This window comes from Macaca nemestrina, chromosome 5, assembly GCF_043159975.1.
Source record: "Macaca nemestrina isolate mMacNem1 chromosome 5, mMacNem.hap1, whole genome shotgun sequence".
In the NCBI taxonomy this organism is placed as follows: Eukaryota; Metazoa; Chordata; class Mammalia; order Primates; family Cercopithecidae; genus Macaca; species Macaca nemestrina.
In genome coordinates this window covers 151,495,288-151,520,693 of record NC_092129.1, presented here as the reverse complement: position 1 = coordinate 151,520,693, position 25,406 = coordinate 151,495,288, and the positions used below count along the sequence as shown (strand labels likewise).

Here is a 25,406-nt window from a genome sequence, read left to right as displayed (position 1 = left end):
TGGACACTGAGGCCAGGACAGATGTCACTGCTGCACCTGGAAACTGGACATCACTACTGTCACTCAGCCATCTTTGCCAAAATGTGTTCTGCACAGTGCAGGCTCTCTGTGTCACCTCATTCTGGCTCAGAGTCTGGCAGTGATATAGGAGTTAACAAGAAATTATTTAGGCAGATAGCGAGGGTACAGAAGTCCTCAGTAAGGTTTTCCTTTTAATGAAATGCAGCCCCAAAGTCATTTTCTTTTCTAACAAAGAGCAGCCTGTAAAATTACTACATCTAATAAGAGAGATAGACTCCAGTATAATAATAGTGGAGACTTCAACATCCAACCCTCAACATTAGACAGATCATCTACACAGAAATCAAGAAGAAACATTAGATTTAAACTTTAGACCTAATAAAGCTAAAAGACATTTACAGAGCATTCTATCTAACACTGCAGAATATGCTACACTCTTTCCACAAACATATGGAACATTTTCCGGGAGAGAGCCTATGTTAAGCCACAAAAAAGTCTCAACAAATTTTCAAAAGTTGAAACCATATCAAATATCTTCACCAGTCACAATGGAATAAAACTAGAAATATACACCAAGAGAAACTTTGGCAACTAGACAAATACATGGAAATTAAACAACATGCTCCTGAATAACCATTGAGTCAGTAGAGAAATTAAAATGGAAATCAGAAAGTTTCTTGAAGCAAATGAAAATGGAAACACAACATACCAAAACCTGTGGGATACAGTTAAACAGGGCTAAAAGGGACGTTTATAGCAATAAATGCCTACCTTAGAAAAGTAAAAACACTACAAATTAATAATATAACAATGAACCTCAAGGAACTAAAAAGCAACAACAAACCACATCCAAAATTAGCAGAAAAAATAATAAATATCAGAATAGAACTAAATAAAGACTTCTAAAAACCATGTAAATGATCAACCAAGTGAAAAGATCGTTCTACAAAAAGATAAACAAAAGTAATAAACCACTAGCTAGACAAACCAAGAAAAAAAGAGAGAAGACTCAGACAAAATCAGAAAAAAAAAAAAAGAGAAACATTACAACTGATACCGCAAAAATACAAAAGATTATCAGAGACTATTATGAACAATTCTGTACTGACAAACTCAAAAACCTGGAGGATATGGATAAATTCCTGGAAACATACAACCTAGCAAGACTAAATTAGGAAGAATAGAAAACCTGAAGCCCTAACATCTGTGAACCGTTCTCACAGCGGGCCCAGTGGGCACCTGACCAACATGTGATTATTTCCTCAGCGCTGGTTTGCATGCTTGAAATAGACCTGCTCAGCAACAGGCAGAATCCGCAGTTCACTTCCTTTTCTACCTTTTATTTTCAGTTCAGGGGTACAGGTACAGGCTGTTATATAGGTAAACTTGTGTTGTAGGAGTTTGTTGCACAGATTAATCACCCAGTTTTTAAGCCTAGTACCCATTAATTATTTTTCCTGATCCTCTCCCTCCTTCCACCCTCCACCTTCTGAAAGGCCCCAGCGTGTGTTGTTCTCCTGTCTGTCTCCACGCGTTCTCATCATTTAGCTCCCACTTATAAGTAAGAACATGCAGTATTTGCTTCTCTGTCCCTGCATCAGTTTGCTAAGGATAATGACTTCCAGCTCCATCCATGTCCTGCAAAGGAAATGATCTCATTCCTTTTTCTGCTGCTTAGTATTCCATGGTATATGTGTACCACATTGTCTTTATTCGGTCTATCATTGATGGGCATTTAAGTTGAGTCCACATCTTTGCCATTGTGAATGTTGCTGCAATGAGCATATGTATGCATATGTCTTCATAATAGAATGATTTGTATTCCTTTGGGTATAATGGTATTTCTATCTTTAGGTCTTTGAGAAATCACCACACAGTCTTCCACAATGGCTGACCTAATTTGCACTCTCACCAATAGTGTATAAATGTTCCTTTTTCTCCAAAACCTTGCCAGCATCTTTAATTTTTTGACTTTTTAATAATCGCCATTCTGCCTGGTGTGAGATGTTATCTCATTGTGGTTTTGGTTTGCATTTCTCTAATGATCAGTGATGTTGAGCTTTTTTTCATATGTTTGTTGGCTGCATGTATGTCTTCTTTTGAGAAGCATCTGTTTATACGCTTTGCCCACTTTTTAAAGGGGTTGTTTTGTTTTTTCTTGTAAATTTGTTTGAGTTCCTTATAGATGCTAGGTATTAGACCTTTGTCCAATGCATAGCTCGCAAAAAATTTTCCTCATGCTGTAAGTTGTCTGTTTACTCTGTTGATAATTTCTTTTGCTGTGCAGAAGCTCTTTAGTTTAATTAGATCCCATTTGTCAATTTTTGTTTTTGTTACACTTGCTTTTGTCACCTTTGTCATAAAATCGTTGCCCATGCCTATGTCCTGAATGGTATTGCCTACCTTGTCTTCCAGGGTTTTTATAGCTTTGGGTTTTACATTTAAGTCTTTAATCCATGTTGAGGTGATTTTTGTATATGTTGTAAGGAAGGGGTTCAGTTTAAATCTTCTGCATATGGCTAGCCAGTTATCCCAGCACCATTTATAAATAGGGAATCCTTTCCCCATTGCTTGTTTTTGTCAGGTTTGTCCAAGATCATAGTTGTAGGTGTGTGGTCTTATTTCTGGATTCTCTATTCTGTTCCATTGGTCTATGTGTCTGTTTTTGTACCAGTACCATGCCGTTTTGGTTACAGTAGTCCTGAAGTATAGTTGAAATCAGGTACCGGATACCTCCAGTTTTGTTCCTTTTGCCTAGGATTGCCTTGGCTATTTGGGCTCTTTTTTGGTCCTATGTGCATTTTAAAATATTTTTTCGAGTTCTGTGAAGAATGTCAATGGTAGTTTGATAGGAATAGCATTGAATCTGTACTTTACACTGGGAAGTATGGCCATTTTCACTATACTGATTTTTCCTATCCATAAGCACAGGAAATTTTTTCATTTGTTTGCATCATCTCTGATTTCTTTGAACAGTGGTTTGTAGTTCTCCTTGTAGAGATCTTTTACCTCCTAAGTTAGCTGTATTCCTAGGTATTTTATTCTTTTTGTGGCATTTGTGAATGGGAGTTCATTCCTGATTTGGCTCTTGGCTTATCTGTTGTTGGTGTGTAGAAATGCTAGTAATTTTTGCACATTGATTTTGTATCCTGAGACTTTGCTGATGTTGTTTATCAGGTTAAGAAGCTTTTGGGCTGAGCCTATTCACCTGTCAATCATCTGGTCCTGGGCTTTTTTGTGGTTTGTAGGCTGTTTATTACTGCCTTAAGTTCAGAACTCGTTATTTGTTCAGGGATTGAATTTCTTCTTGGTTCAGTCTTGGGGGCAGTATATGTGTCCAGGAATTGATCCATTTCTTCTAGATTCTCTCATTTACGTGCATAGAAATATTCATAATATTTTAGGAATTCTTGTAATGCAAGTCTGGTGGTAATGAATTCCCATGGCATTTGTTTGTCTGAAAATAATCTTATTTCTCCTTTGCTTATGAAGCTTAGTTTGGCCAGATATGAAATTTTGGGTTGGAAATTCTTTTCTTTAAGAATATTGAGGCCGGGCGCAGTGGCTCAAGCCTGTAATCCCAGCACTTTGGGAGGCCGAGGCGGGTGGATCACGAGGTCAGGAGATCGAGACTATCCTGGCTAACATGGTGAAACCCCGTCTCTACTAAAAATACAAAAAACTAGCCGGGCGTGGTGGCGGGCGCCTGTAGTCTCAGCTACTTGGGAGGCTGAGGCAGGAGAATGGCGTGAACCCGGGAGGTGGAGCTTGCAGTGAGCCGATATCACGCCACTGCACTCCAGCCTGGGAGACACAGCGAGACTCCGTCTCAAAAAAAAAAAAAAAGAATATTGAATATTGGCCCTCAATCTCTTCAGGCTTGTAGGGTTACCACTGAGAGGTCCACTGTTAGTCTAATTGGCTTCCCTTTGTAGGTGACCTGGCCTTTGTCTCTTGCTGCCCTTAACATTTTTTCTTTCATATCAATCTTGGAGAATCTGACGATTACGTGTCTTGGGGATGATCTTCTCATGGAGTAACTTACTTGCCACCTCTGCATTTCTGAATTTGAATGTTGGCCTGTCTAACTAGACTGGGGAAGTTCTCATGGATGATATCCTGAAATGTTTTCCAGATTGGTTCCATTCTCCCCATGACAGGTATACCAATTATTTGTAGATTCAGTTTATTTACATAATCCCATGTTTCTGGGAGGTTTTATTAATTCCTTTTCATTCTTTTTTCTCTATTCTTATCTTCCTGTCTTATTTCAAGAAGTCAGTCTTCAAGCACTGAGATTCTTTCCTCCACTTGCCATATTCTGCTATTAATACTTGTGACTACACTATGAAATTCCTGTAGTGTGTTTTTTGGCTCTATCTGATTGGTTACATTCTTCTTTATACTGGCTATTTTGTCATTCACTCCAGCAATGTTTTATCATGATTTTTAGCTTCCTTGCATTGGATTACAGTGTGCTCCTTTAGCACAGTGAACTTTATTCCTATCCATATTCTGAATTCTACTTCTGAATTCTACTTTCTGTTACTCAGCCTTAGCCTGGTTCCAAACCCGTGCTGGCTTTCTGAGTTTTCAGCATTCTTGCGCTGATTCCTTCTCATGTTTGTGGGCGTATCTACCTTCAATCTTTGGGGTTGCTGACCTTTGAATGGGTTTAGTTTTTTCTCTTCTTTTGTTTTCTCTTTTAACAATCTGGCCACTTTTCTGTAGGGCTGCTGCAGTTTGCTGGGGGTCTGCTCCAGTCCCTAGTTGCCTCTAATTTTCCAGTACCTGGAAGTACCACCAGTGAAGGCTATGTAACAGCCAAGATGGCAGTCTGCCCCTTCCTCTGGAAGCTCTCTCTCAGGGAGGTACAGACCTGTTGCAGGCCAAACCCACCTGTAGGAGGTGCTAGAGACCTTGGTTGGGAGGTCTTGCCCGGTCAGGAGGAACAAGATCAGGATCCGGAGGTTTATTAAAGGGAAGAAAGTGCCCTCAGGAGACACAGAAATGATTCCATTGAACTGGAAGCTAACACAGCCACCCGGCGCCTTCAGTTCCTTATGCTTCTGAATCAACAGAAAAGGAAGGAGTGACTACACTGTCTGGGGTGATTGGTCCTGGTCATCATGGGGAATTGGTCTGCTACTACACAATGGCAGCAAATAAGACTATGTCTGGAGCACAGGAGATCTTTTAGAGCATCTCTTACTAATACTCTGCCATAATTAAAGTCAATAAAAACTAAAACAACCCAAGTCAGGTAGGACTACTAATGACACATACCCTTTAGGAATGAAGGTTTAAGTCAACCAAGCAGGAAAAGAAACCTAATCAGCTGAGGAACTTGCTGAAGGCCATGGGAATATGGGATGCTTAGTAAAAAAAGAAAAAAGTCTTTATAAATATTAGTTTTGGCTGGCACAGTGGCTTATGCCTGTAATCCCAGCACTTTGGGAGGCTGAGGTGGGTGGATTGCTTAAGTCTAGGAATGTGAGACCAACCTGGGCAACATGCTGAAACTCCATCTCTACTGAAAATAAATACAAAACATTAGTCAGGCTTGGTGATGTGCTTGTAGTCCCAGCTACTTAGGAGGTTGAGGTAGGAGGATCACTTGTGCTCAGGAGGTGGAGATTGCAGTGAGCCAAGGTAATGCTACTGCACTCCAGCCTGGGCAACAGAACAAGACTCTGTCTCAAATAAATAAGTAAGTAAATAAATAATCAGCTGTAACCATGTGACCTGTTATAGAAATAAAGATGGCAAACGTTATGAGTATTACCTTCTTATATTTTATAAAGATATTTATGTCTGTGTGTATGTATCTGTACATGTATTAAGCAAATACCTTTGTTTTCATCTTTTCCTGATCGTCTTATAATAAAACATAAGATGTGCTAATAGTTCCCTTTTATTAATGATTTTTAAACTTTTTTTAAACATGGTATTGAGGTTATAGCACATCGAAGAAAAGAGTGCATATCATGCATTCAGTTTGATTCTTTTTCTGAGGAAAGGGTTAGTGTGTTTTTAGTTGGATGCAAACTAGTTGTATCATCTTTGGCAAATGTGTGACTTTATAGTTGTTTTTATTTGGAGACTAAGTATGGTTTAAGAAAACATTAATGGGTGCCAAGTTCACAAGCATGGACTGGGATGATGGGTCTTATGTGTCAATTTGACTAATCCATAGCACCTAGTTATTTAATCAAACACTAATTTATATGTTGATATGATGGTGTTTTGCAGTTGTGGTTAAAATCTGATGTCAGTTGATTTTATGAAAAGGAAATTACTCTCAAAAATCTGGGTGGGACTTTTTGAGTCAGTTGAAGGCCTTTGGGCAAAATATGAGGCTTCCCAGAGAAGAAAAAATTCTGCCTGAGGTTGACAGTAGCAACTACAGTTTAGGCTTCCAGTCTCCCAGCCTGGTCTACAAATTTCAGACTGAAGCCTGCAACATTGTGACTTTCCAGCCTGCCAGGTGTAATTTGTGACATCAATAATGTAAAATGAGGGCTGGAAAAAGATGTGAAGAAGCAAGCCAAGTGTGGTGGCTTATGTCTGAAATCCCAGCACTTTGGGAGGCCAAGGTGGGCGGATTGCCTGAGCTTGGGAGTTCAAAACCAGCCTGGCCAACATGGCGAAACTCCGTCTCTACTAAAAATACAAAAAATTAGCATGGCTTGATGGCAGGCACCTGTAATCCCAGCTACTCGGGAGGCTTGAGGCAGGAGAAGCACTTGAACCCAGGAGGTGGAGGTTGCAGTGAGCCGAGATCATGCCATTACACTCCAGCCTGGGCGACAGAGTGAGATTCTCTCTCTCTTAAAAAAAAAAAAAAAAAAAAAAAAGCGGGTCCGGGCGCGGTGGCTCAAGCCTGTAATCCCAGCACTTTGGGAGGCGGAGAAGGGCGGATCACGAAGTCAGAAGATCGAGACCATCCTGGCTAACACAGTGAAACCCCGTCTCTACTAAAAAATACAAAAAACTAGCCGGGCGTGGTGGCAGGCGCCTGTAGTCCCAGCTACTCGGGAGGCTGAGGCAGGAGAATGGCGTAAACCCAGGAGGCAGAGCTTGCAGTGAGCTGAGATGGCGCCACTGCACTCCAGCCTGGGCGACAGAGCGAGACTCTGTCTCAAAAAAAAAAAAAAAAATACAAAACAAAACAAAAAAAAAGCGGAGTTCTCATATATGCCTGAAGTTGGTTTCAATTCGAGATTCTTATAACTGTTTTGTTACATGTAATACCATAGTAATCACAAAGAAAACATACATAAACTATACATGAAAGAAAATGAGAAGTTATTCAAAATATATTGCTAGAAAAAAATTGACTTAACACAAAGGAAGGTTGGAATGAAGAACATGAGGGATGAAACAGCTATAAGACATGCATAAAACCAACATCAAAATTACAGAAGTAAGTCGTTCCTTATCAGTAATTACTTTAAAGGTAAGTGGATTAAACTACCCAGTCAGAACTCAGAGATTATCACAATGGATAGAATAAAAAGAATCTAACCATATGCTGACTACAGGATACTCACTTTGCATCTAAGGACACATACTAGTTGAAACTGGAAGGATAGAAAAGGACATTCATGAAAATAGTAAAGAAGAATTTTTTATGATCTCTCAAAAGGTTCTGTGTGTTGGCTGAGCTCAGATGATGGCCTGGGAGTTTTACATCGTTCAGGAAATGAAGCGGAAGGAACCAGATGCAGGCAGGATGGTTAATAGCAGTGTCCAGAACTTACACAATCACACTTCAGCCATATTTTATTGGCTAATACATTTATCAGATCTGATCATGTTTAAGGGGGTGGAGAGACCTTACCTCCTGATGAGGGAGTGGTGGGTCAAACTAAAGAAAACCAAGTGTGATGGAAGATATTTTTGTAGCTCTTTTTGGAAAATACATGCAATCCAAAACATCCTATTGGCCAAAAAGGAAGAACACCATCACTCCTTACCCCTCCAGTGTAAGTCCTGTGATTCTATAGTATCCTGGGGAAGGATCATGTCTTAGGAAGCAGGTGTGGAGTCAAAGCTCTAAATAAAGCCCCATCTACAGTCATAATTTCACACTATTTTGATGAAATTTTGTGTCATTTTCGATAAAATAGGGGCTCACAAACTCTTCAGGGATCTCTCCAGTGGCGGGGATGACATGCTTCCTCCTCCACAGTTCAACTTTACAGATAAGTGGATCTAGGTCTCAGTTTCAGTTATTTAAAACGTCAGAGACTTGGATGCATGCAGGTCACAAAAAGGTGAAAGAATGTTCTCTTACTTTCGCTTCTCTCACTCACTGCACCCTGAACAAGAACCTGCTCTACCTTGACCTTTTGAATGGGGAGGAGAGTCGCACTCCTGCCTAACCTTCAAGTTTCCAGAGATAAACCTGCTGCCCAAACAGCATGGTTCATTATGACGACTAAACCTTACACCAACAGCTCTCCCCTTATCCACCATGGCAGACACTGAATCCCATGGAAAGACCCAGAAAATTCTTGCTCAGTAGGACCAGTGTCATGCCCATTCTGCCAAAATGAAGCTAATATATTCATCACAATATGGGGTGTTGATAGGGATATAAAAATGATTACCAAAAAAATTTGACAAAAAAATCTTTTAAAAATCTTCTGCTCCAAAGGAATGCAGCTCCTTGCCAGCAACAGAACAAAGCTGTATGGAGAATGGCTTTGACGAGTTGAGAGAAGAAGGCTTCAGACTATCAGTAATAACAAACTTCTCTGAGCTAAAAGAGGATGCTCGAACCCATCACAAAGAAGCTAAAAACCTTAAAAAAGATTAGATGAATGGCTAACTAGAATAAACAGTGTAGAGAAGTCCTTAAATGACCTAATGGAGCTGACAACCATGGCACAAGAACTACGTGATGCATGCGCAAGCTTCATTAGCTGATTTGATCAAGTGGAAGAAAGGGTATCAGTGATTAAAAATCAAATGAATGAAAAGAAGTGAGAAGAGAAGTTTAGAGAAAAAAGAGTAGAAAGAAACAAAGCCTCCAAGAAATACGGGACTATGTGAAAAGACCAAATCTACATCTGATTGGTGTACCTGAAAGTGATGGGGAGAATGGAACCAAGTTGGAAAACACTCTGCAGGATATTATCCAGGAGAACTTCCCCAACCTAGCGAGGCAGGCCAACATTCAAATTCAGGAAATACAGAGAATGCCACAAAGATACTCCTCGAGAAGAGCAACTCCAAGACACATAATTGTCAGATTCACCAAAGTTGAAATGAAGGAAAAAATGTTAAGGGCAGCCAGAGAAAAAGGTTGGGTTACCCACAAAGGGAAGCCCATCAGACTAACAGCGGATCTCTCAGCAGAAACTCTACAAGCCAGAAGAGAGTGGGGACCAATATTCAACATTCTTAAAGAGAAGAATTTTCAACCCAGAATGTCATATCCAGCCAAACTAAGCTTCATAAGTGAAGGAGAAATAAAAGGGAGGCAATGGCAGAAGAATCAAGGCAGAACTACAGTGGTAGAAGAGAAGAAAAATGTAAACATGGAGACATAAGACAAGAAGATGACTGATGAAGGAAGTGTCTCAAATACATAAATACATACATACATACATAAAAGAGAAGTTTTACCGTGTCCCTCTTCTGCTCCAAATTGTCCTCTACCTCCCACCTCACTCAGAGCAAAGGTCAGATGCTTCCCCATTCCCCTCAAGCCCACTTGCTCTGGCTGTACTTCTGATCTCACCTCACTTTCTCTCTGTCCAGCCCTCCTGGCCTCCTTGTTCTTCTGGGAACACACACACTTTCCTGCCCTGGTACATCTGAACTGGAGTTCCTCTGCCTGGAAAGAACTTCTCCAGACATCCTCGTGGACAACTCCTCATGTCCCTCAAATCTTTCCTCAAAGATCACCTTTGCAACGTGGCACACACTGACCACCCCAGCACAACAGCCACATTCCCTATCCCTACTGCCCACACCCTGGATCACCTGTCTCACAGCACTTACCACCTTCTAGCACTTTCTTCCCTTGCTCTGGTTATAATGTATCTTTCGTCTGCCTCCGCATTGGAACACATGCTACCCAAGGCCAGAGATTTTTCTCATTTTACTTCAGGGATGTTCCCCAGATGCAGAACCCCTCTGTCCTGTGTCTGGCTGACGACAAAGGTCAGTTGAATGAATGATCAGTGTAGAGCACCTCCCTATTCTAAAGCCAGTATCTTTATTAACATAGCTTCAGGCCAAATGCTGTTTTGTGGTGACCACAGCACAAGGTCCCCTCACACTGACACCGAGGCTGCCTGTGCTTTTCTCAGCAGTGCTGCTTGTGGTCCTCCCTCCCCCATCCTTCCTCCCACACCAACCCCCCCACACACTGCAGCACACAATCAGGTTTCTCTCTTCAGGAAAGAACAGTCCTTGATGCCCACAGGTGGTGTTTGCATGTAGGTGACAGCTAAGGTGATAGCACCCAACCTCAGGTACCCAAGAGGAGTGCGCAGGTGCCCAAGGTGGTGGGTTGGGTTGAGGAATTCCCAGGACCCGGGCCTGTGTTCTCTGTCTCAGTGGGAGGGGTCGATGAAGCTGCCTCTTCATCATTAAATGCTGTGCCAACGAGTCCCTTAATTTTCTTTTTGCCTGGAGGACTGAAACATGTATTTTAGTTTAGGTCTATGATTATAATGTTTTTCACTACCTATATGTCTAAAATCCCTGTAATTTTTGATAGACATATTCAGGGTATGTTAGTTAACTTGATTTAATCATTACACTTGGTATACATATATCAGTATATCACCCAATATCTCAAGAATGTATTATGGTTTGTCACTTAAAATTATACAGATACATGTTTGAAAAAGGTATTATTTTCTGGGAATAGAATCTAGTTTCACAGCATTTTCCTTTTATGTTTTTAAAGATGTTGGCCGGGTGCAGTGGCGCACACCTGTAATTCCAGGACTTTGGGAGGCCGAGGCGGGCAGATCACGAGGTAAGGAGAACCAGACCATCTTGGCTAACACGGTGAAACCCTGTCTCTACTAAAAATACAAAAAATTACCCAGGCGAGGTGGCGGGTGCCTGTAGTCCCAGCTACTGGGGAGGCTGAGGCAGGAGAATGGCGTGAACTCGGGAGGTGGAGCTTGCAGTGAGCCAAGATCGTGCCGCTGCACTCCAGCCTGGGCGACAGAGCGAGACTCTGTGTCGCAAAAAAAAAAAAAAAAAAAAAAGATATTGCTCGTTTGTCTCCTCATTTGCATTGTTTCCAGTGAAATAACTGCTGACATCTTTATTATTATTTTTCACTTTCTGTTTTTTTTTTAATTTTCTCTCCTTCTATGGTTCTCAAAAAATACATGTTTTTTTCACCCACAATCATAGAGTGAACTTGAGCAACAATCTATAGAGAGGGCTTTTGACTATTGGTTGTAAATTTTTAGAAACAGTTGTTTGCTCTTTGTTTTATTAGGTCAAAGGCTAATTTCCTCAGAGTGTTCTTATATTGAAGAATGTCATAAACAATTTTATCTGTGATCTTGGCTGAACCATGGTGCCCAGTTAGGTGATCAAGCATTATTCTGGATGATTTGTGAGGATATTTCTTGGATAATATTAACACATAAATAGCTAGACTGAATAAAGTAGATTGATGCCTATAGTATGGGTGGGGTTCATCCAATTCATTGAAGATGTAAATTAAACAAAACACTGACCTTCCTCAAGGAAGATGGAACTCTGCAGCAGACAGCACTGGGATTTGAACTGCAATATCAGTCAACTGACCCACAAACAGCTGGTTGGTTTGTGTACAGCATTTGCAAGATGAATGGACAACATCCTGTTTGGAGGTCTACCACTTTGATCAAAGAAGATAAAAACAGAACAGCTCTTGTGGACTGAATTCCATGGTGTTTTCTTAGCAGTGGTGGAAGAACTGAACAATGATAAAGCTCCTATGTTTTGGTTTTTACTGACTTACAGACAGTGATTAATGGCCTGGTCATATAATTAATCAGGAGAGCAATGGGAAAGTTGCATATGAAAAACTCCCTGTATGAGACAGTCTTACGGAAATCACTGTGGTAATTTGAGAGGCTCACTAATGTAAGACACATGGATCCCTGATGTAGAGTGAATGTTGTTCTTGACTGAATCTCACATCAATATGTGATCCCCAGCATTAAAGGAGGGACATGGAGGGAGGGTATTGGATCATGGGGGCAATTTTTCATGAATAGTTTAGCACCATCCCCTCAGTGCTGTTCAATGCCGCTCAGAATAACTCCCTTCCAGGTTTGGAAGGTGATTGCAGTCAACAAGCATTTACCTCCAAGGGTTTGCCAGGGGCACGTGTAATTCCAGCTGTGAGAGTGACTGAGGCAGAAGGATAGCTTGAGTCCAGAGAGTAGAGTTTAGCCTGAGCAACATTTGATCCTAGCCAAGGAAACATATCAAGACCACATCTTAAAAAAAATAAATCCACATGTTTGCTTGTGGATTTAATTCTACTTAATTTACCTGCGTCCATGAATTAAGTAGACACTGGGGGCTGTAGCAAAGCAGAGAGAGGTGGAATCAAGACATATTCCTCTTGCATTCCCCACTTCACAGCCACAAAATACCCATAAGAAGTGTTTTCTTTAACAACAACAAAAAGACAGAGACAGTATATGGCTACATGGCAGATTACCTTACGGGAAGGCCTTGAAAATACATAGCTGGCAAGTGAGACTGTTACCAGTAGCCCCAAGAGGCAGCAAATGGGTCTTGGCAAGAATAGATACTTACCATGGAGTGGAACTTGTTCAACTGGTGGTAGGTGTGCTACCAAACTGAAAGGGGTCCACTCACCTGGTGCAGTAAAGGCAAACATCCACACTGAGATTTTGTTGTGGGAGAGGAGGGCATTTATATGTAGGACGCCAAGCAAGGAGAATCAGGCAACTCACACTTAAGACCCAACCTCCTTGATGGGTTACAAGCAAAGGTTTTTAAAGGCAGGGCTAATTAGGAAAGCAGAGTTACAGACATCATAAAACTGTGCATGGAAATTATACATTGGTTTGGCCTTAAATGTTGGAATATCCAGATGAGGGAGCTTACAGGTCTTAGGTAGATTTAAAGATTCTCTGATTTGTGATAAGGAAGCAAAGCTTCCTTACATAGTTGGGGGCAGTAGAGAGGAATGTTCAGACCTGGCCTGTGGGCTTGACTCTCTCCAGGCCCCTCAGGAAAAAATTTAGAACAAAGAATGGGGGTCAGAGTTCAGTCCTCAGTTTCCCCTTATCTGAGGTCTCCCTGTCAGTGGATTTATTAGGTGGGATTCCATGTTTCTGAAAAACAACTCAGGGACATATATTAATATGTTATTTTTAGTTTCTGTAGAGATTCAAACATCTCGTGACTCTAACTTCCTTGGCTATTGGTTTAAGCTATCACTACCTTCTTACTTATAAAGTCACTCACTTACTTTTTCGGGCTGGCTAGGTGCCTGGAATTTCTCTTGAAGAAACTTAAGGTTTTCCTTTATTTCCATGTTGGGAGGCCCTGGTAGGCTTCTAAAAGAGGTCCCTCCTTTATCTCAGATGCACGTGGTCAGAGCGCTACAAAAGAACTTGAATGGGAGGTACAGCAACCATGTGGAACACTGAGTCACATTTCTTTACACCAGAAAAGGCACTTGCTCAAAATGTCCAACAATAGTCAGAGTGATGTCCTCCTCAAAGGAAGAGTTCCGTAGAGAATTAAAATAGTCAACTGAAACACTAGGTGTATAAAGCAAGAGAACAAGGGGCTTGTCTCCCCAAGAGAAAGGGGAAACAAGCATAAAGATTGGGCTTGTACACCTTCATGAGTGTGCTCACACTTGACATGAGAGTATCCTCTCTTTTCCTGGTGGATCAGGGGAAGGTGCTAGTGTGATCTACATATATTCCTTCCCATGGTGGGAGGACACTGGAATGATAACTGTAATTCACCTCAACTTGCTTTTCTCATCCCTGATGCAGTGGTCCCAGGACTAGGGATGGAAATAGAGTCCAGAAACAGGAATTATTCCTAAGCAAGAAACTGTAAATATATTTTATGTCCTTTATGTAATAATTCCTAAAGGCCTGGAGAAGTAGGTTGTGCCTTCACTGCACCTGGCAAAGTTGGGACTAACACTGAATGCAGCTGTATTGCCTGGGGTCAGATAGCCACCCAGTTCTCTACCTGCATAACCCTACCCTCTATGAACTGAAATGAATGATGTGAGACAATTGCTAGAACAGTATTGGTCCCTGCAGTCCAAGCCAGAACAGCAGCAGAACCTAGTGTTCCTTCCGAAATTGTAAATGTTTAGTATAAATGAAGAGAAAAAGAAATAGTAGCTGAGGGTAAATGAATGAACACATGGGTTATGTAATGAGGAAAATCCAATGTTACATGAACTACTCGAAAGAGGTATAAGTAAGAAAGAGTATTGTCTCTTAGCTCGATTTCACCAGATGCCTGAAAGCGTGCAGCCATGTGTTGCCGAGACTATTCCTATTTTTGGACTGCACTGGGATAATTGTTAATGACCAAAGAGGATTCTGGTAATGTACCAGGATCTTTTCACTGTTATGATTCTTCTGGTATAGGAGATCTGTGATTGGCCAGACACAGTGGCTCAAGCTTGTCATTCCATCAGTTTGGGAGGCAATGGTAGGAACATCGTTTAAGGTCAGGATTTGAGACCAGCCTCTGCAAAATAGTGAGACCCATTCCTATAAAACATTTAAAAATTAGTTGGGCATGGTGGTGTGCACCTGTAATGCTATCTGCTCAGGAGGCCGAGGCAGAAGGATCACTTGAGTCCAGGAATTTGAGGTTACAGTGAGCTATGATTGTGCCACTGCATTCTACCCTGGGCAACAGAGCAAGAGATTAACTCTAAAATAAAATAATAAATATTATAAGAAGAGATAATGTGGTCAAAACCAGGGTGCGATCTGTCATCCAATAAAAATATGTGGTCTTTGTCCCTGTTTCCTGACAACCGGGTTCTAGAACATTTGCAATCTCCTCAGTGATAAACATGACTTCAATATGGCAATGAGATGACTATAGGGTGAGGGGTTCCTAGATAGCTTCAGAATGGGAGCTGGTTGCCAGAAACACGAAGCTGTGATTAGAGGATTGGAACTTTTAGCCCCATCCCTAAAGTCTGGGAAGGAAAGAGAGGCTCGAAGTTGAGTTCAGTCACACAATGGCCAGTGATTTAATTAATCTTGCCTACACAATGAAATTTACATAGAAACCTCTAGAGATTGGGTTTCGGAGAACTTCCCAGTTGGTGAGCACATCCATGTGTCCATGTGCTGGGAGGGTGGTGAACTCCATCTCCATGGGGACAGAGGCTCCTGTGCTCAGAGCCCTTCCAGACCTCACCCTGTGCACCTCTTCATCTGGTTGCTCATTTGTATCCTTTATAACTGCTGTGGTTTGAATGTTTCCCCAAAAAAGTATCTGTTGGATATTTCTTCCCGAATGCAACATTTTTAAGAAATGGGACCTTTGAGAGGTGATTGGACCATCAGAGCTCTGCCTTCATTAATGCATTAAGACTCATCATAAAAGGACCTGAGCCTGTGAGTTTGACTTCCTTTTCCCCCTACCACTCACCCTCTCTTGTCCTTTTGTTTTCTACCAGATACAGTCCCTTGATTTGGGAATTCCCATCCTCCACACCATGAATGAGACAAATTTCTGTTTGTTATAAGTTATCCAGTCTCAGGTGTTCTGCTATAGTGGCATAATTTAAACCAGGGGTCCCTAACCCCCGGGCTGTGGACTGGTACAAGTTTCTGGCCTGGTAGGAACCAGATCGCACAGCAGGAGGTGATCAGTGAGCGAGAGAGCATGAGCATGACCACCAGAGTTCTGCCTCCTGTCAGATCAGTGGCGGAATTAGATTCTCATAGAAGCACGAACCCTATTGTGAGCTCTGCATGCAAGAGATCTAGGTTGCATGCTCCTTATGAAAGACTAATGCCTGATCATCTGAGGTGCAACAGTTTCATCCAAAACCATTTCCCTCTGCCTTCCGCCACCTCCACTGCTCCATGGAAAAACTGTCTTCCGTGAAACCGGTCTCAGGTGCCAAAAAGGTGGGGATTTAAGCTATAAAAATAAAAGAACTGCAATACTGAGTGTGAAAGGAAAGTAAAATTTCAGGACTCCAAATTCACTATACCAAAGGGAAAAGTTAAGTTTGGAGACTGAATGATGGAAAAACTGCCTTTCTTTTGTTCCTATACAAATAACTGCAAAGATAGAAGACCCCGTATCTCCCCAGGTGGCCTCCCTCACAAACTGCTCACAAGATAATTCCTTGTGGGCCCCAACATCTTTACTCTAAAATGGAGTTTTGTTGAATTTCCCCCTGACAGTGTAAATTAACAGCTTATCTTCACAGGTACAGGACAAAGACAAGACTAGACATCATCCCTTCACCCACCAGGTGACTTTTCTTCCCAAGGTTTACTTTATCTTATGTAAAATGCAGATTTACTGAGCACGAGATGAATGCATAGTTGACTGTTTTTTTCCTCTCCTGGCTGCTCTTTCCCCTATAAATATTGCAGTCCTCAAACCCTGTTAGGAAAAAGCACGGGCCACAGATGCTACAATGATTTGTGTCTCTGTTTCCAAGGTGCATCTTCAGCTCGGCAAAATCAACTTCTAAACTGACTGAGACCTGTCTCCGACGTTTTTTGGTTTACGTGACTATAGCGACGTCCAGAGTTCTTTGAGTTAATTTAAGAATTATCAGTCCTTGGGAGGTGAGAGACCCCTGACTTTGCAGCCATGATAGACAGAAGTGCAGGTAACCTGGGACTCGATACTTGGGACTTGCATCTGAAGTGAGGACAGACTTGTGGGACTGAGCCCTTAAACCTGTGGAGCCCGAGGTGAACTCCAGGTAGTTAGTATCAGAATAGAGTCAAACTCTAGGACTCCCAGCTGCTGTTGGAGAATCAGAAATTTGGGTGGAGGAAAACCCCATCACCATCCCACAGAGAGAAACTTAGAGTAAGAGTAAGCAAGTACACCTCTATCTTTTTGGTCCCAGAGGAAAAGATAAACAAAATGTAAGCATTTACTTCACTCCCTAATCTATTAAACACAGGATACTACCAGCTGTTCATTGTCCAGACGTGGAATGGTCCTACCTCTAACCTAGAAGTTAGGATTTTTTAGGCCTTTGAGGGTGTCACATAAAAACTAATAAATGTTAGAGATTCTCTCCCCAGAAATATTTCCACATATAAGAAAATACAGATATTAATATAAAACATTGGTGTGGACCCAGAACCTCTGAGGTCTTACAAACCTGGGTGTTTTAATCCTAGTAAGAGACAATGCTGAGGAAAGATGTTTGAATAATCATTTCATCATCACACAATGCCACTCCAATAATCTAGACTATAAACTGGGATAGACAAAAACTTGATGTAATAATCTATCCTCAAGGGATATGTTATTTATTAGTCTTGGTTCATTCAGCCACTCTGCATGCCTACCAGGTACCAGATAAAGTTCTCTTCCTGGATCACTGCTCCAAGAATTAAAATTTGTCACTTTTTCCCACCCCTCACATCCAGCACTTGAACCCTCTTACTACACCAGAATTCCACACTGTCAATGAAAAGAGTCAAACTCGGTAACATATTTGAAGAGATTAATTTTGAGCCAAAAATGAGGGACCACAGCCATGATGCAGTCCTCAGGAGACCCTGAGAACATGTGCTCAAGGTGGTTGGGGCTTAGGTTGGTTTTATACATTTTAGGAACATATGAGACATCAATAAGCTATACGTTGTTTCAATCCAGAAAGTTGGGACAATTTGAAGTAAGCAAGGGTTGCGGGGTAGTGCTTCTGGGTTATAATTAGATTTTTAATTTTTCTGATTGGCAATTGGTTGAGTTACTATCAACAGAAAGGAACGTCTGGGTTATGATAAGAGGTTGTGGAGTCCAAAATTTTCTCACACAGATGACGCCTCCAGGTGCCAGGCTTCAGAGAGAATAGATTGTAAATGTTTCTGATCAGATTGAAAGTCTGTGTTGGTGGTAAATGCTTGTCAGCTTTTCCTGAATTTCAAAAGAGAAGACGGCATAATGAGGCATGTTCAACACCTGCTTCCCATAGTGGCCTCAGTCTTTCAGGTTAACTTTTGAGCACCGTGGCTGAGGGTGTCAATTGAGATAGTTAGGAGGGGGTGGCTTTGATGTTTTTTTTTTGTTTACAACATGAAAGATGTTGAGAGAAGACAGACACCACCTCCCTCCTTGGAAGAGGACAACACTCCAGTCACCCTGCAGTTGATCATGGACATGCGTCTTAAGCTCCACCAGTCCGATGACCACCTGCTGAAGAGGTGTCATTGTCCTAGGTAAATACTAAGGGTGTGTCATCTCACGCCAAGAAGATTAAGGACACTGACACACGAGCAGTGAGTTTAGGAGCAAAGCATTTAATAGGCAAAAGAAAGACAAAGGGGAACAGCTCTCTTCTTGTGAGAGAGAGGGGCACCCAAAAGGGAATTCTGGCCTGGAGTGGGAGTGCATCGGATTTTACAGGCAGGCTTGAGGAGATGGTGTCTGATTTATGTAGGGCCCACAGGTTGTTTGGACCAGGTGTGATATTTACATAGTGCCAGTGGAAGGCTGTTCACCCCACCCTCATCCTATTATGCAAATGGGCTTTCCAGTTGGCCGGCACCATGTCTTCTGCTCCTTACTGTAAACGTGCCTGGCAAAGAGAAGGGAAGATGGAGTTGTCATTGTGAACATGCCCAGTCCCAGGTGTCCTATTCCTATTCGTACAGCTGCCGGCATTCACCCGTGCAAGCTTCCAGCTTACTTGTCTATGTCTGAAGCTTGATATTACAGGCTGCACCTTGTTAGAAAAGAAAATAATTTGGAGCCTGCTTTTCATTAAAAGCCTTCCGTACCCTCACTACCTGTCTAAATAATTTCTTCTTAACTCCTATATCACTGCCAGCCTCGGAGCCAGAATGAGGTGACAGAGAGGCTGGGACTGTGCAGAACACATTTTAGTAAAGATGGCTGAGTGACAGTAGTGATGTCCAGTTTCCAGGTGCAGCAGTGACGTCTCCCCTGGCCTCAGGGTCCAGTGTCCAGCACCAGGTGTCAGAGGTGTGAGCAGTGGCGTCTGTGCTCAGCAGCAGGGGCAGTTGTTCCTAGGAGGGACGTGATCCAGGGTGGGCTGTGGATTCTGTTCCTGGATGTGTAGGTTCCAGCCTGCTTCTGTGGCCATCTCCACAATAAAACTAGCCCCCAATACCAGATATATGACTTTATGTGTACATTACAGAAATCTGTTTTCCATAGTTTGCTCCAAGAAGTGAGTGGGAAATGAGTCTGTGGGTGGGTGTCAGAGAGCGGCATTCACAGGTGTTCCTTGTGCGAGAGCCACATCCTGAATTCTCTACCTGGCCTCCACCCCACTGTGGAGAGAACAACAGGGAATGTCACATCTCATAACTGATGATACACATCCTCCCTTTTCTTACTGTGAGAAAAATCCTCTTTTAAACAGGTTTGAAAACCAACTCCACCCACCCACCCTGGGCACTCTCTGATCTCAGTGGTTCCCAATCTGGCTGAGCAACAGGATTGCTGGTGGGGGCTTAGAAAATACTCAGGCCACTCCCCAGAACCCCTGTCTCAGAGTATTATGCATACGACCAAGGAATCGTTTATATAACAAGCCCTAGAGGTGAGGCTGATGCTCAGACATGTGGGATCCTGCTATTCTTGATACTCCAAGTGTAATCTGGAGACCAGCAACATGAGCTCCAGCCTTGTCATAAATACAGAATCTGTAGCTCGACTCCAGACTTCCTGGATCTCAGCACCACGTCTGGGTGATCCCCGTACACACGGAAGTTCCTTGCCTAAGGGTCCTCTAGACTTGGGGTCAGAACTGCGCAGTCTGCTCTGGGTGTGGTGTGATCACATCCCTTACAACTGGAGGTCCAGGGTTCAGTCCTTGCCCTCATTCTTTTCCACAGTCAATCACTCCCTTGGTGCCCACCCCCCACAGCACACTGCAGCTCACAACCAGGTTCTCTCTTCAGGAAAGAACAGTCCTTGATGATGGGTCCAATTTCACAGACAAATGTAAGTCTAAATTAGACTCTGCTTTATAGATTCATGAGTTAGGATTGGATTCAGCACCAAGATCACAAGAACCAGGGCAGGGAGAGAGGGCAGGAGAGCAGAGCAGAACAGAAGCTCTAGAAGCAGGGCAGGAGGTGAATGGCTCTGAAAATTTGTCTCAGAATGCACAGAGACCCCCGTGTTCAGGAGCCACCCTGGGCGATGTCTGAGCCTCTGTGGTCACAGTTCCCACTGGACAAGTTTCCACTGATGGGACAAGGACGATGGAGCAGTGAAGGGGACCCAGCTGAGGACTGACCACATAAAGCCCACAAAGAACTGAACAGCAACTAGGCACAGGCCCAGTCCACACTGGGCTACTCACAGCCTTCTCCACCCCCACCTGCAACAGACTCAACACAGCAAACATGCAGATTTTGGAAGGTTCTTAGGTCTTTATTTGCTCTCTGAAATTCTAGGGTTTACTTATTTAAATAATCCATCAACCTCTCATAGCAGATATTTGAGAAAACAAATTTATATTCAGATTCTTATTTTCAGTAGGGAAGTAAGAAGTTGCAGCTTAGTGCACATAAAGTTGAGACTGAGATGGAGACATCCAGCCCCACCTCTCTGGAACAGGAAAGACGACTGGGGAGGAAACACTGGTCAGCGTGGGAACAGGGGTCACGGTGGACACAGGGGTAGACTGTCTCTCCACCTCCTCACATTATGCTAACAGGGACACAGACACATTCAGATGCCTTTGCAGAAAGAGATGCCAGAGTCTCTTGAAGTCACAAAAGGGAGGCGTGAAGAAATCCTGCATCTCAGCCCCACACAAGACAGTTATCTCAGGCTACAGAAAACAACAGTCATGAACAAATTCAAGTCAGTCATGGTAAGTGATGACACTATGAACAGCCACCACACACTTGAAACGTCCCAATCAAAGAATCTCCATTATGCAGGCCTTTCCCCTCTGCCCCACCCCCACCCCCCCAGCCTACTCTAGACCCCAAGAATCTCAGCTTTTCAAGCCGTGAGAGACACATCAGAGCCCTGGGCACTGTCGCTGGCTGGGGTAGAACAAAAACAGGACCTTGTCAGAGCCCACAGGAGACGTGGGACAGGAGGAATTACGGGATGGGTGAGGTCCTCCACACTCCCACCCCCACCACTTACACGCAGGAGAAGTGTAGCTCCTGCATGTAAGGAGAGAGTAGCTCCCTCCTTTTCCACCTGTAGCAAGAAAATGTCCTGTGAGGGGACTGGGAGGAAGCAGGGTCATGAGATCTTAGAGGAACCTCCTAGTCTTGGACCCAAAAGAAATTTCCAGAACTATGACTACAGACCCAGGGCAGGATCAGCAAACAGGAGGAAAGCAGGTGTGGGTCCTGGACCAACTGCCCTCCTAAGGTCTGTCCTTAGGAGGGACCTTCCCCTGACTCGTGAATGCTGGAATCAGGACCCCAACAGCACAACCATCAAGGTGATACATCCGTCCTTCATTGTCACATTGCTGCACAAAAGAGTAAGTGCTGGCACACAGGGTCCCAGGCTGGGTTAGCCCCTGTGTGGATGCTGCTTCCCAGGAATGAGTCAGGGAACACTTCTACCTGGGGTTTGAAACCCCCAGCGGGACAAGAAAACCCAGACCCCACCCCACACCCTTTCCCTACCTGAGTTCTTCCTCCTCCACATCACAGCAGCGACCACAGCTCCAGTGACCACAACTGCTAGGACAGCCAGGCCAACAACGATGCCCACAATGGGGATGGTGGACTGGGAAGATGGCTCTGGGAAAGGAGGGGAAGGTGAAGGGCCCTGACCCTGCTGAAGGGCTCCAGAAGGGCTCCTGTTTCCCCTGAGAAGAGACATGACCCCTCATCCCACTTCTTACCCCATCTCAGGGTGAGGGGCTCCGGCAGCCCCTTATGCTGCACATGGCACGTGTATCTCTGCTCTTCTCCAGAAGGCACCACCACAGCTGCCCACTTCTGGAAGGTTCCATCTCCTACTGGCCTGGTCTCCACAAGCTCGGTGTCCTGAGTTTGGTCCTCCCCATCCCGCTGCCAGGTCAGTGTGATCTCCGCAGGGTAGAAGCCCAGGGCCCAGCACCTCAGGGTGGCCTCATGGTCAGAGATGGGGTGGTGGGTCATGTGTGTCTTTGGGGGGTCTGATGGGAAGGGTCAGAAAATTCAGGCGCTTTGCATCTCTCATGGGACACTCCAGCAGCACCCATGTGACCACCCTGAGAATGAACAGGACACCTGGGGTGGGGAAGGGAGCACGGAAGCCAGACACCAGCCCGGACACAGGCATCTGGGATAATCTCCTATTCCTTGGAGAGTTCTAGTCTGTGAGGGAGGAACAGGGACTTCTGGTCCTGACCTGAGTGGAGGCCGAGGGACTCAGAAAAGCTAGAATCAGACCTTCAGACACATTGAGCGTGAGGCAGAGAACAAGGCCTGAGAGAAAAATTCACGGTGCCCAAAGTTGCTGCAGGAGTCAAAGGGGACCCCTGATCTGTATTCTAGGGACTGTCTTTCCCTCCATGTCCTCAGAGACGTCATCCCTTAATTGTCCTAGAGAGCAGAGGGGCCCTCAGAGGAAATCAGGAAAACTCATGCCATTCTCCATTCAAGGGAGGGCGACATTATAGCGCTGATCCCATTTTCCTCTCCTCCTCATGGGAGGCCATCCCGGGCGATCTAGAGGTGATGGGGAAGGCGCCCCATTGCCCCTGGTACCCGCGCGCTGCAGCGTCTCCTTCCCGTTCTCCATGTGTCTGAGGAGCCACTCCACGCACGTCCCCTCCAGGTGGGCTCTCATCCGCTCTGCCTCGCGGGCCGCCTCCCACTTGCGCTGGGTGTTCTGAGCCGCCATGTCCGCCGCGGTCCAGGAGCGCAGGTCCCCGTTCAGGGCGATGTAATCCTTGCCGTCGTAGGCGAACTGGTGATACCCGTGGAGAAGGCGCCCGTCGGGCCCCAGGTCGCAGCCGTACATCCACTGGAGGGTGTGAGACCCTGGCCCCGCCCCCACGGTCAGCCCCGCCCACCGAGCCCCGCCCCGCCCCGACCAACCCGCGAGGACTTTGGCCTCAACTGAAAATGAAACCGGGTAAAGGCGCCTGGGGCTCTCCCTGGTCGAGGGTCTGGGCGGGTCCCGCGGCCTCGGGGCGGATCTCGAACCCGGAGACTCGGGGAGACCCGGGCCGTCCGTGGGGGATGGGGAGGAGTCGTGACCTGCTCCCCGGGCCGGGGCCACTCACCCGCCTCGCTCTGGTTGTAGTAGCCGCGCAGGTTCCCCAGGCCCACTCGGAAGGACTGTGTGATGTCCTTGGCGAGCCCTGTCTGCTCTTCCCAATACTCCGGCCCCTCCTGCTCCGCCCACGGCGCCCGCGGCTCCATCCTCGGACTCGCGGCGTCGCTGTCGAACCGCAGGAACTGCGTGTCGTCCACGTAGCCCACGGAGATGAAGCGGGGCTCCCCGCGGCCGGGCCGGGACACGGAGGTGCTGAAATACCTCAAGGAGTGCGAGCCTGGGGGCGAGGAGAGGCTGAGACCCGCCCGACCCTCCTCCCCGCGCGGCTCCCCGGGTCCTGCGCCCCCGCCTGCGGTCCCCTCGCTCCTCCCCGCAGAGGCCATTTCCCTCCCGACCCCGCACTCACCGGCCCAGGTCTCGGTCAGGGCCAGAGCCCCCGAGAGCAGCAGGAGGAGGGTTCGCGGCGCCATGACCGCATCTCGGCGTCTGAGGAGACTGTGAGCCCGGATGGGCGCGTGGGAACTTTAGAACTGAGACCGCGGCGACGCTGATTGGCTTCTCTAGACATCCGACACCCAATGAGAGTGGGAACTGGGGACGCGTCACGAGTATCCTGGAAGAAGGATCCGACACTGTTGGGAGAAGTGAAACTAGGGGAGTGGGGAATCCCCAACCCAGGGCCTCCCCATGCAGTTAAGGCTCTCGGAGCCTGAGACCCTGAGAGCCACGCCCGGGACCTGGGACTTCATCCTGATCCCTCTCCGACACCAAGCCTCTTTGATACTCTGTCTGCCCAAGTCCTGGACAAGTATCTGTCTGTGGAAACCAGGGAGAGACCCCCCAGGCTGCGCCCAGATCCTTCCCCTTCACTGCTGGTCCTGGAATCCCCGACCCTGAACTGGACTCCCTGCCTCCCACTCCTACCTCTCCCCTTGGACCTTTATACAGGGAAACTGACCACAGGGAACTTGATGCCTGAGTGAGCTCGCCCTGGGAATGGAGGTGTAGAGACAGGGGTTTTCTCTCTAAACCTGGTGAAGTTTTGTCTGAAGGCACCACGTAGAGATTCTCATAGAGACCAGTTTCCTTTTTGTTTATTAATACAGTAGGTAGCACAATATTGGTAATCCCTAAATGATTAGAATTCTAATTTGTAAAAGATCTGTGCCAAAACAGCATTACAATTAAACCCTCAAAGCTCGTAAGTTTTACTTTCCCAGACTATGGATCTGTGACTCTGAGTTGTTGCGTTTAAAATTATCTTCATTCCCTAGCCCGAGTTTCCCTGCGTGAGTCCAGAACATCTCCTGAATACAAAGAAGCAGAGTTTGTTACTGTCTATTGCGACCGGGAGCCTGTAGTCATCACCTCAAAGCTGCGAGTGCTCCATGTAGTCCCAATGCTCTTCACGGACGCTCAAGCACTGCCTGTTTTCCTGAACTATGCACATCTAAGCAGTGTGCATATTTTATCTGGACACTAAATGAGTTTAGCAACTACTAAACTACTAATACTGAATGAGTTTAGCACATTGGTAGGCTACAAGATCAAAACACAAAAACTGAGTGTGTTTCTATAGAGCATCAATGCATTAATACAAATGTTATTTAAAAATCCAACTTACAACAGCATTAAAAAGAATGAAGTCAGAACAAAATTGAGGGCCCAGCAATACTCTTCACTTTTATGGTTAATTGGTTTTTGAAAACAGTGCTAATATAATTCAGTGGGGGGAGAAATTATCTTTTCGTCAAGTGGTGCTGAGACAACAGGCTATCCATATGCAAAAGAATAAAGCTGGATCCCTACTTCACACTACATATAAAAATTACCTCAACGTGTATCAAAGACCTAAATGTGAGACTTAACACTAGAAAACTCTTGGAAGAAAACATAGGTATAAATCTTCATGACTTTGGATTAGGTAAAAATACCCGACCTTAAATGATACCAAA

The 25,406-nt window shown here is 44.7% G+C and overlaps 1 long non-coding RNA gene and 1 pseudogene across 3 annotated transcripts; one reads left to right on the top strand and one right to left on the bottom strand.

The window, feature by feature from the left end:
* The first annotated feature begins 15,514 nt into the window (after positions 1-15,514).
* Positions 15,515-18,422, top strand: LOC139363449 (uncharacterized). 2 transcript variants are annotated; one of them, XR_011623861.1, is made up of 3 exons: positions 15,515-15,644; positions 16,459-16,516; positions 18,330-18,422. It is a non-coding gene; the product is annotated as an uncharacterized lncRNA (long non-coding RNA). The 2 variants fall into 2 exon arrangements; XR_011623860.1 differs by lacking the exon at positions 18,330-18,422 and adding an exon at positions 16,709-16,839.
* A 2,284-nt stretch (positions 18,423-20,706) lies between these two features.
* LOC105497659 (HLA class I histocompatibility antigen, B alpha chain-like) lies at positions 20,707-23,932 on the bottom strand (annotated as a pseudogene). The gene is made up of 7 exons (XR_011623857.1): positions 23,858-23,932; positions 23,459-23,728; positions 22,938-23,213; positions 22,088-22,363; positions 21,867-21,983; positions 21,218-21,426; positions 20,707-21,045 (listed from the first exon to the last, which is right to left on the bottom strand). The product of XR_011623857.1 is annotated as an HLA class I histocompatibility antigen, B alpha chain-like (transcript).
* Between the last annotated feature and the right edge of the window lie 1,474 nt (positions 23,933-25,406).